At 36.1% G+C, this 12416-nt stretch overlaps 1 protein-coding gene across 1 annotated transcript in view; it reads right to left on the bottom strand.

The window, feature by feature from the left end:
- Nucleotides 1-11818, bottom strand: part of LOC124141230 — a 56337-nt gene extending 44519 nt beyond the window's left edge. Inside the window, exon 1 of the mRNA XM_046509170.2 lies at nt 11667-11818. The gene's annotated coding sequence lies outside the window, so the exon portion shown is untranslated. The remainder of the gene's footprint in view (nt 1-11666) is intronic.
- Nucleotides 11819-12416: the final 598 nt, after the last annotated feature.

The raw sequence follows: 12416 nt of genomic DNA, 5'->3' as shown, positions 1-12416 counted from the left end.
TATGATTACAGCAAGCTTGAAAGTAATAAATTGAAGGGTTGAAAAATAAAAGTGATTATCCACGTTGATCATCAGATGGCAATGCCCCATGGGATACAATTTTCTGTTTCTAGGAGTAATTGTTGTAAACACTGGCGTTAATCTGTCCTTCTGCAGCTTATCTGCACAGTGTGATCGTGAGATATTTACATTCAAGAAAAAACATGAGAAAGTGTTTCTTTGCTATCACTTGTTTACAGATCTGATGGCTTAACGTTTGCAGTTTATTTTCTTGCTGCTGAATCTGGAAAGAAATACAAGTAACCATGGGAACAAATTGAAATCCTTAGTAGATCCATGGGAAGATAACTCTATGACAATCTATCATGATCTATATTAATATTAGTAATGTAATTATTTTTATCTGCCAGCCAAGGTCAATTTATTTATGATCTACAGATGAACCTAACCATTACTTTAGCTGGATATCTTTTTAAAATATGTTTAGGAAAATAAAGAAGAAAACTTTTCACTTTTTATTTTGCTTTTGCCTCCCGCCTTTTTGAAAAATGAAATTGGTCTTCATAAATAAACTCATAATTCTTTCCTTTTTAGCCCATGTGTTCACTGTGCACCAACATTCCGTTGATAGGTCATGCTTATTTACTTGAAGTAACAAAAAAAAGACATAAATACAAGATAATTAAAGTAAAAATTAATCTGTCATTTTGCAAGTTGTATAACAATACTGTAGTCAAAGTAATGTGGAACAGGTCAGCTCACCTGCTCAGGACGGATCTCAGTCAGAACTACTAAATCAACATTTCAATTCAAAGAAATAACCTAAACACGACAGACACATGGTAAATGGTATTTCCATCTTGCAACTCCACAGAAACTGTCTAAAACTGATCTCATGTAATTTGAAATATACTTTACAATAGTTCAAAAACTTGATATATACTTTACAACATGTACAATGGTTCAATAACTTGAAATATACTTTACAATGGTTCAAGAACTGTATATATACTTCAGAATGGTTCAATAACTTGAAATATGCTTTACAATGGTTCAAGAACTGTATATATACTTTAGAATGGTTCAGTAACTTGAAATATACTTTATACTGGTTCGGGAACTTGATATATACTTTACAATGGTTCAAGAAATTGATGTATAGATTACAATGGTTCAAGAACTCGATATATACTTTACAATGGTTCAAGAACTTGACATATACCTTGTGCAATTATATTGACCAAGGTGTATTTTGAAATACATGTATTCCCTAATAAACAGCAAAATGAAAAAAATCCACTGACATAGGTCACGGTCACCAAATTCATCCCTGTTTATGGACTTCGGTGTTTATGGACTTCCCAAACAAACATATTTGAAAGAAACAATCACCCCTACTGTGGTTCTTGCTATGAAACTTTCAATGACCTTAAAAGTAATGACAAGGTCACAATCATCAACTGGAGTCTAGAAAACACCACCAAGACACCCTTGCACCAAACTTTAACCAAATCCATGCAAGGTTCTGGTTAAAAACTAAAAAACAAACAGAAATATAGACAAACATGTCAAATGCTTCCCATGACCTTGAAAATTTTGCCAATGTCCCCACTATGTGGGATTTCCAAACACCCCAGAGACACCATGGCACCAAATTTAAACCAAATGAAAGGGAGTGGTTCTGGGAATATCTCACTAACAACAAACAGAATATCTGCCAAATGCTTCCCACGACCATACAAAAAGTCAAGGTCACCATAATCAAATGGGGTCTGCAAGATCTGCAAACACCTTTTGCACACCCTGGCAGCAAATGTTTCCAAATTAATTTCAAAGATCTGGAGATATCGTAACTAACTATGGGATGTCAGTACAGACAAACAGATGGATGGATAGAGCCTACTACTAGTATGTCGCAAGACTGGTGGATGGGACCAAATAGGTAGAATGTATGTACACCAGATAACTGAGGTTCCAGGACTGGAAGCTTTCACTGAATCCATTGGACCCGTAGTAATAGGTCTTCAGCAACCCATGCTTGCTGTAAAAGGCGACTATGCTTGTCCTAAGAGGCAACTAACAGGATCAGGTGGTCAGGCTCGCTGACTTGGTTGATCCATGTCATCGATCCCAATTGCGTGGATCGATGCTCATGATGTCAATCACTGGATTGTCTGGTCAAGACTCGATTATTTACAGACTGCTGTCATGTAGCTGGAATATTGCTGAGTGTGGCGTTAAACAACAAACAAACAAATTAACGAACAAACTGTATCCATTGTATTCAAACCAACGTTTTACCCAAAGCAGACATAGATATGTCAACAGTACTGAAGGGTAGACATGACCTCGTGACACAATGTATGACATCACCACGACAATGGTTATCATGGTTATCATCCTTAGTCACCTGGCCTGAATGTGTTTCCGATGACTTCATATGATAATACCATTAACGCACAGGAAATATGGCTGATAACATATCATTATCTTCCCTACTACTATACTATCATACTTCATCACACACAACATATATATATCAAAATTCATATACACTACTCAAAAGAAGTTAAAGAACATCCACTTCTTTTATATTACTATACATGGCAGATTAACGATAGTAATATGAAGAATTGGGTGTTCTTATACTTCTTTTGAGTAATATGTTAACAATATTAACATCACATACACGACATAGACCAAGTCTGTATGCTTTCTACTATTATTCAATTGTAACCAGATATTATGCAAGGCAGTTGGACATGTTCATGTGACTAAACACATGCTGTTGTCTGTACTCACTTGCAACCATTGGACTTTCAGACATATTAGAAAATGTTTGTATGAACAATGCATGACCCTTCATTGTTTTGTTATCCTTCATATTCTGATCACAAACCATTACTTACTAGATATCTTATTACCTACCTAGTCAAAAAAGGGAATTAATCATAAATGCAAAAACAATTACGGATTTAATAAATTCAAATTTCTATCAATCATATTTGGTACTGTTCAGGGCCCACTTGCACAAAGTGATCTTAGCACTAAGACTATTGTAAGCCTATGTTAAAGTATGGGAGTTACAATCATCTTAGCACTAAAATTGCTTTGTGCAAGTGGGTACAGGACATGTGGGATCATCTAGACAAACTGACAGTGCTAATTCACTCCAAAGAAAACTTACCCATTCAAATCCATTAAACACTTCCCACAGAAGGAATCCGACTCAGAATTCCCCATTGCCAAAACAACATAAGCTATGTCCTTCCTTCTTTACTCCACTTTTACTCTAAATTGGTAAAAACAATGTGAAAACAAAATCTCAAAACTTGTACATACAAATGTATATGTACTAATATCATTTGAATATCAACTTGTTTTTCATTTTCATCACAGACATTTGGAATTTGAAATTTAATCTTGAATTCTGAGCCGAACCAGGATGTATTATGAATCCCTGATCATCACTGGCACAATCTCTCTGTATCCAAAGCTTCATCCACATCCATAACCATGCTCACATCCCTTTTGGTTGAATCACATCACAAAAGAAATCCAAAGCATACCAATACGTTCATTCCAATATTATTAAAATCACAAGCATTTCATGATAATATTGATACGCCTTGTGGGTGTTGACATTGTATAGTTCATACAAATACTGAAGCATACAACAATATAGTCAAACAGAACCTAGGCATGGGACAGTTCTTGACAGCATTATTTTCATTAACAGGGACAGCTATTATCCCAAATTTAATAAAATTCAGCTACTCTCGTCTATTGCTGGTGTCAGCTGTGTCCCAAATAAATGAACAAAAGTATATCTACTGCATCCATGGTAAACTAAATGAACTGATATTGATTATGAAATATGAATGCAATTCAGCAATATTCCAGCTATATGATGGCGGTCTGTAAATAATCGAGTCTGGATTGATGACATGCATTAACCAAGTCAGCTAGCCTGACCACCTGATCCTGTTAGTCGCCTTTTATGACAAGCATAGTCGCATTTTACGGCAAGCATTGGTTGCTGAAGACCTATTTTACCCCGGATCTTCAAGGGACTTCTGATATGAGATATCACATTATTTACAGACTCTTTAAGCAAGTTAAGGATTATATAATACAATTTACAAGCTGTATTCTTTGATCCTAAATAACGATGACTCCATGAATACAATCCAATCTTGGCAATATTGGACAAGTCCATTTTATGAAAAGGAGGACAAGATTGGAATTTTCTGAAAATTATCAAAACTGCCATTATCCATGATTATCAATGACATTTCTCCCAATACAGATTGTCATATCTTGTCCACTTTTGGATGCGATTGTTTGAGGGCACCGCGTTTATCTCAGTTGCCCAGCTACATTTAACTCACTCAATCACTCAAAAATAACTTTGTCCAATTGGAAGCTTATTTTGGAATCTCCAGAAATGGAGAACAGAGTTTTATGGAGAAATAAACCATGTCTCGTTCTTCATTGTTCTGTGCGATTTTTTGCTCAGCTATCTTAAACATGGTCATAAAACTGCATTTGCTGAATGACTGATGAAATATTACTGGATATCAAAAACATGATGAATATGCTCAACATAGGACCATTAGGCATGTTATGGCATTAACATGATCATTGAAACACAAGATAATTCCCATATCAGGGACAAAAGTACTTAACTAAAAACAGACAGGGACCATGAATATTTTGGGGGATGTTTGAATGAAATTGTGTGCTCAGTCTCAAATGCAATCAAAAACCCTAAAAACTATTCATGATCCCTAACTTTTTTGTTCAGTATATTTATTCTGTTAGCATTATCAGGTCTATGGACATTGAAAAGAACACACAAACAAACTGTCAAAATCAACTTGTCCTGAGTTGAGGGTATCTCAAGCTATGAACATTACAATGATATACTGTATTCGACATAACAGTGCCCGGCTCTAATAAGTTTATTGCATATAGCGTGTTTCAATGTAGATTCTTACACTGTTATCATGCTGGATTGACAACAACCAAGTGATGAGAGGTATATATGCTTGACATGTTGTGATAAGCAGCAGATTAACATTGACAACAACAGGTAACAGATAAGTAGCATACACATAATTGTATGAAGCCAAATGCACAGTAAGAATAACCAGCAGTTGTTATCCACAAAGTTGTACGTTTTCTTACTTACTCACCAACTTTTAGAATGCCAATCAAACAGTAAGTTTTAGCATGTTTAGATATGCAGTAATGTTGTTTTTTCACAGTTGTGAGTGTCTGCTTGTACTAGTCCGGACTGACGATTTATAGTGCTAGCACACTGAGATACCATGCTGCAGTTTGACATGAATACCCCATATGAATATGCTGAGCGCCAGACAGGTAACAACAAGTACCATCTTATAACATCTTTGGGTATAATGCGGTCTGGGATTGAACCCCAAACCTTTGGCTTTCCCGGCAGACGCTCTACCACTAGACCATGGAGGTTTTCTGATTATAAAGAGATCAAAGACATGCCTATTAACGCGATCAAGTACTAACAGTAACATGAATAGTACATGTTAAAAATGACAAAATATATGAACTAAAACCTGTGTAAAATGAGACGAACAAGAAAACTAAGAGTATTAAGTTTCAATAGTGAGATAATTCAATTTAGTTTCCAGAGAATTTAACTTGTCCATGGATTATGTAAAGAGAAATTATGAGAGTCTGTTGATAAGACTTCCACCATCGCCTTCTTTGATGGTGTTGGTAGTGGAAAGGCAAATGACTGGTTACAAGAATGATGACAGCAGTAGCCTTGTGGTTAATGCACTCGCTCGTCACGCCGAAGACCCGGGTTCGAGTCCTGATATGGGTACAATGTGTGAAGCCCATTTCTGGTGTCCCCTGGCGTGATACTGCTGGAATATTGCTAAAAGCGGCGTAAAACCATACTCACTCACTCCCTCATTAGCATGGCTAGTCTGAGACAAGTGAAAATCTGAAGGGAAAGGTTATTTTTCCCTGAAATCTAGTTATTTTAGTCTCCAGCCTGAAATAAGCAGTGAACTAGTTCAATATGACCAATAGTGTCTCTCGCTAATGAGATGAGTAATATTGACGTTTTTCTATGCAAAGAGCATGATGAGATTATTGCTGTTGTAAATCAAGCTGAGATCATGGCATAGACTACCGGTAACATCTAGTCACTGAAATGAAAATATTTTACAGAAACAAACATTAAATCATCTTAATAGCATATAATAAAAGGGATCCCAGAGACTCTTCATTTTCAGAAACTGCAGTAATCTGGAAATGCAAACTGGTATAGACTTTCATGGGCTGTATTGGATATACAGTAGAACACGGATATAACGAACTACTAGGGACCAGAGAAATCAGTTTGTTATATCCGTTGTTCGTTATACACGTTTTCGCTCGGAAACGTCCGCCATCTTGGATAAGACAAAACACAATACACACGTAACTGCAGCATTGATTTGTATTAGCAGTGATCATTCAACTGATATCAATTTACAACATTCATTTAATAACATTAAATTCATAACATTTTCTGAAGATTGTTATCAAATACATGTACAAAATTTAAACATATTTATCATTTTTGGATTAACATACGAAATGTGAAGTCTGTGATTTTACTTTGGCCTCGTTTCGCTGACTGCATTCTTGAAACGGCATCGTTCAGATCCGCCAAACTGTCAAAAACTGTTTGTTTTACAGACAAGATTACATGTACAGGTAAGATTAACACAATGCAAATTTAACAAGGTTGATCCGTCGCCACTGATTGTATTGATTCGCCGCCATTGTTTTGATTCGCCGCTGATTGCATACAGCCAATTGTCAGTGACACTTGACACTGAGTGAGATTTCTCAGTTCGCTATACATGCGCTAATTAGTGATAAATGGGCTTGTCGGTGATCAGGTATCAGTTCACTGTATCCGTTAGTTCGCTATAGAGAGTTTGTTATATACGTAAATTTTATATGATATTATACAGGAGATAAATCGGGGATTTTTTAACAGTTCGTTGTATCCGTTTGTTCGCTATATCCGTGTTCGTTATATCCGTGTTCTACTGTATTTGTTTCGGGGTCTGTATGAGATGAATCATGGCAATACACAATGTTTAAACATCCCCCCTCAGTCTACGAGTCTTGCTTGGAGATGTACAACTCAAAACAGAACAATATGACAATAATATATTGTTTCCACCAAAGGTGTCAATGTAAGAGTGAATATTATCCTACCCTATTTTTTATCCCAGGGATGAAATTCTCTAGTGTCAGGATGATTCTCCCAAGTGAATTTGAACCCATACCAGTGTGTTTAAAACCTATCGTATACTATAGAGTAAAACTTCCCCTGGAATAATATTTAGGTAGGATATAATCCTTGATTACAACTGCACCCATTCAGCTGATATGCATCGTATGTTATTATCATGTATACAAACATGGCAGATAATATACCAGATTGTGGTAAACTTTGACCGTTTCATAAACAAGATAACAACAGAAAACATGAAAAAGGAAAGCGGACATTACAGCATAAACAGGACTGTCTTGAGAGCATGTGTGAATAATATATGTACTAGAACTAAACGTGAACACACAATGCCGTTTAGAAAGTGGTCAAATGTAACAAATGTTATATTTGGGATAACACTTTCTTTAGTAAAGTACATATTCTCTTACTTTTTTTTGGTTGAGTCCCATCCGGGAACCAACACTGCTTGATACTACTAAATGGTATGCAATAGGCCTAGGATGTGTCCAGATTTACTACCCAGGTCCCAACCTCCTATCACCTGACCCAACCTGGGTGACCGCTGTAGGTCTCAAGAGATAGGTACGAAAGGTCCGATTGGGAATTGTTATACCGGAGCCCTGGCAGAAAGTATTTAGATACACACATTAAATGATCTGGTCATGAATACACTGAATATTAAGTTGTCTGCAGTTTATCTTTATTCAAACATATACAAGTCTGAAGGAATGTGTGCATAGTCACAAACACATCCCCATAGTCACTGTAACAAAGTTTCACACCACAACAGATCTGGATAACTTAGTTACGTTATCATCTTTGACATGTATCTGATGTATAATGGATTCAGGAAATGTAGAACAAGGGTCTTAATTCACACAGAGCAGATGGCATACATGCAGGCAGACATATTGGACCTCAATTCTTCTTACTCCCTAACTGAAGAGTACATTTTATAACATAAGCTGTCCGGAGTTATCTCCCATAGACCATGAACACATTAAGACATCAGGAGTTATCTCCCATAGACCACTACATTGACCACTTGAGAACAACACATGAAAACGAGAGACTACATCATGTGCCTAAACTAGAAGCATGAATTGTTCCTAAATGTCACTTGAAATCACAAACATGAAAACTTTTTACTTAGTAGAATTGAGAGATAAGAAAATTTACTGGACCTATCTAATAATTTCAGTACATCATGTCATATTGTCCTTTGACCATTGTTGACAATACAAAACCATAGCATAGCAAACAACCTAAGCTTATCAAACTACTAATGTAGGTGCTTGATAACATGATAATATCATACAACATTATAATGATAACAAATATGTCACATTGTGTCACACTGTCTCAAACAGTTCAACAAATAACCAAACAGACGATAGCGTTAAGCAGGTTCAGCCTTAGGGGTGAAACGATATAGTAAGGTCACGATACGACAAGTATCACAATGTGATATATGGCACAATACAGACATATAAGTCTTATCGCATGGAAACTTCTTGACGATAAATATTTCTATAATCATGATAATTTTGTTCTTGTATCAATCATAATAAAGTGCCATCGATGTCCATGACATGATTACGTTAAAAAAGACTAAAAGTGTAACACTGATGGCTAAATATTTTTAATGAACATCATTTTGACATACACTGCTTGATGTGGTCAGCAATTAACACATGACTGTTTTAGATTAGCTCTAAATGCAGGTTAAGAAGGACTTCTAATGATATCGATTCTGAGTTTGTCCAATGTGTATAGTGAATCAGTGTTAAATGTTCTTTTGAAACATGGTACTGTGATCTTAGAAGTGTTTCTGAATTGACATAAATATCCGACTTGATATGCGGGATAAGTCAAGATAGACATGATCAGTCAGGGTGGCCTCTTGCCTACGCGGCAACTCAATTCCCATAACTCTGTGTAGAACTGGTAACTGGTAACTGCAAACTTCATGTGCTGAATTTTGTAATAAAACTTATATCATTAGAATTGCAAATGCTTGAGGAACACTATAATGCGATTTGTTTCGATTATTTTTGCCAACTTCCATACGTAACGCGGTGGCGAGAAAACATCAAAAGCAGGAGAAATGTGTTGGAATTGGTTGGCAAGCCGTTCGCCTGCATTCAAGGGAGGTAACCGAGTGCGGCTTATTTACCATCAGCTACCAAGAAGATGAAGCGGCAATAAAATATATACCTCTAAGTTTTTCGTTATTATAAAGCGTAATACAATGTTGTCTTCAACCAAAAAGACATTGGAGAGAGAATGAGAAATGAGGACTGTCTCAGGTATCCAAGAAATGACATTTCATCACATTTTGAGAGCTCCTTGACCGGATGAGCAGACCACTTGAGAGTTCTTCGACCAGATCAGCTGACTACATGTGCCTACATCGTATTGACAATGCAAGTTACACCATGTGAATTAATTTTGGTAATTCCTGCAAATACAATCGTGATCTTTGCTGTAACACACAGGAAACGTTATGTAATGAGCATGTCGGGCAGGTGTGCTGTTTATGTAATAAACTTGTCACCAAGTTGTTTATACAGTGATTTATGGCACCTTGTTAATAAAATCAGAGCCGGAATTTCCTCAAACCATGAATTTTGTATGACAATTTTTAGGTGCTTATACAGGGATTTAGGACATTTTCTTGAATCCATGAACTTTATATGACAAGTTGATAACATGAGAATCACAAATGCTTACGGAACACTGTAACGAGGTGGCTAAAAAAGGAGAAATGTGTTGGAATTGTGACAGCAAATTTCAATATATAAAAATCATAATAAGCGGTTGGTTTCCACGGATATCACCAGACAAATATGTATGTGGGATTTTATTATTTATAAATCTGCCACCACACAATTGAATTGAAAATTACAGTCCCCAAGAGAAATCTTTGTAACATGTGGTAACCTAGCACGATATGTCCACGAAGTTCCATATTTTAACATCTGCGCGATTTCCAACTGAAAAATGGTCAGAATATAACGATTCAGCAAAACGGTATCCATTGTTGTAATCTGACCAACCATGATCCGGCAAAATAGATGATGGCAAAGCTTAATTCCGGCGCAGTGGTGACGTGGCATTACACCTAATTTGCATATCATGTGACACAACTTTTTGTAAACAAACTCTTATTCTGAAATTAGAAATACAAGCCTTTCTGTGCGCTTTACATATTGTTTGGCATAATTATTTAGACTATATTGCTACTGGCTATAAATTATCGCCCACTCCCTATTGGCGCACGGGATATCATTTTACTTTTGCCCCTATTCATTAGAAGAGAGAAATATTTATCCGAACATGATGAACAAAACACTTGATGATGAACATTGATTATTATTTTTTTCATATATTGTAATAAGTAGTGATTACTTTAACCTACCTGTGTGCAATTACCATTAGCAGGATCAGGTCTGCATTATTGGATAAATAACCCTTTATGGCCCATTAAATACTTCTTACCTTGCTACTTGAACTTAGATTTTTTGGCTGTGTTTTATATATTTGCATGACATAAGTGGGTAGTCTCACAATCGTGTCAAACTGAGAAAGACATGTTTTATTGACTGACTGCACTGCACTATTCAACTCCTCGACATCTGATGAAACCTCCCGGACAATAAAGAGTAGGACCTGTCTAAATAGCTACTTCAAAACACAGTTCACATACTTCATTTGATTGTATTTTTCAACAACATCAATGTTGTTATCACACCATTGTTATAGTCATGATAGTAGTAGGCATGTTGAAGGACCTTTGGTCATTAATTTGAAACTGTGGCAACATATCAAGCTCTGGTAAATAATAAAGACTGAATATGATACGTCAGGGTTCCATTGTATGTACATATATTTTTCATGCCTGAAAATGAAAGGCACTAACAAGTTAAAAGGCTTTGGTGGAAGAAACAAGACACTGCTAAAAGTCAATTTGTTCATAAAACATAAACAAATTCAACAATACAACTGGGATGCAGTGATAGAAACTAACAATTGTTCCACTAGTCCTTATAATGATAACATATAGTAAAACCCTTAAAATTGTCTCAGCTCTCAAATTTCTGCTGGTCCTTAAATTTAAATTATGATATTTTTCCCTTTTTCTGCAAGGACAAAAGGACTAGTGCCAATTTCTATCGCTGGGGATATTCCCTGTTCCCTCGGAATGAATAAGGCTTAAATATCTCTTTCATGCAAGTTTCTAGAAGTAATTAGTTCAAATAAAGAAATATTCAGAATTTCTAAAAGTCTACTGTCGGCATAGCTCATAGGTAGCCCTGTTGTGTAACTGGAAATTACATTTCTCTTTTGTCGATGTTATTGCAAAATAATTCTTACTTACGGCAAAGGTAAAAGGCTGTATCAGGACCTCGAAACAGCCAACCGCAACATGCATCAGGGTATTTATGAAATTACGAATGACAGTTTCTTTAAAAAACGGTTATAAATAAAGACAGCACAGATCTGAAAGACTTGAACTTTCCCACTCCGCCATTTTGTATAGTCACATGATTCCTTGATATCCGAACGAGCTCCTTACTCGGGTAAGGGTGCAAGGAGCTCCTAGCTGAACGCCATCCACACGCTGTGTCCTTGATAGCAAGAGCCGTGGATACGTGAGGTGATCACAGTAATGAATGATAAGACGCGAAACGGTCCTCGACAGATGTGTTTCTCAAGAGCAGTAGATAGGAAAGAACTAGCGTGTGAAACGAACCAAAGAATTTAAAGAAAACGTATAAATAAAAAGAAAGAAACGTAAGATACTTGTTTCTTGAGTATATTGTATTTAAACACTGCACATGTTTGTCGTCAAATATCAGAGTGTCCTTCGTAGAGCGGCCGTCACTTCCTAATACCACTTGTACAACAAGCAGTTCACAAATAAACACCCACAGACACTGGTGACAAACAAATGCAGGCCGATATCTAGATTTAAATCCATTCATGCTTGATTGTTGTAGTGCTATGTTGAAAACATGTACGTTTAATAATTAAAAGATCAGACATATAAAATGTTCAATGCAAATATATTAACAGCAATGAACAATATAATAAATAGATTATTAAATTTTTACCCACGTTTTTTCCC

The sequence above is a fragment of the Haliotis rufescens genome, unplaced genomic scaffold, assembly GCF_023055435.1.
Source record: "Haliotis rufescens isolate VD_foot unplaced genomic scaffold, xgHalRufe1.0.p SCAF_12, whole genome shotgun sequence".
Classification (NCBI taxonomy): domain Eukaryota; kingdom Metazoa; phylum Mollusca; class Gastropoda; order Lepetellida; family Haliotidae; genus Haliotis; species Haliotis rufescens.
The sequence above is the reverse complement of the archived record's forward strand: the minus strand, read 5'-3'. Positions and strand labels throughout refer to the sequence as shown.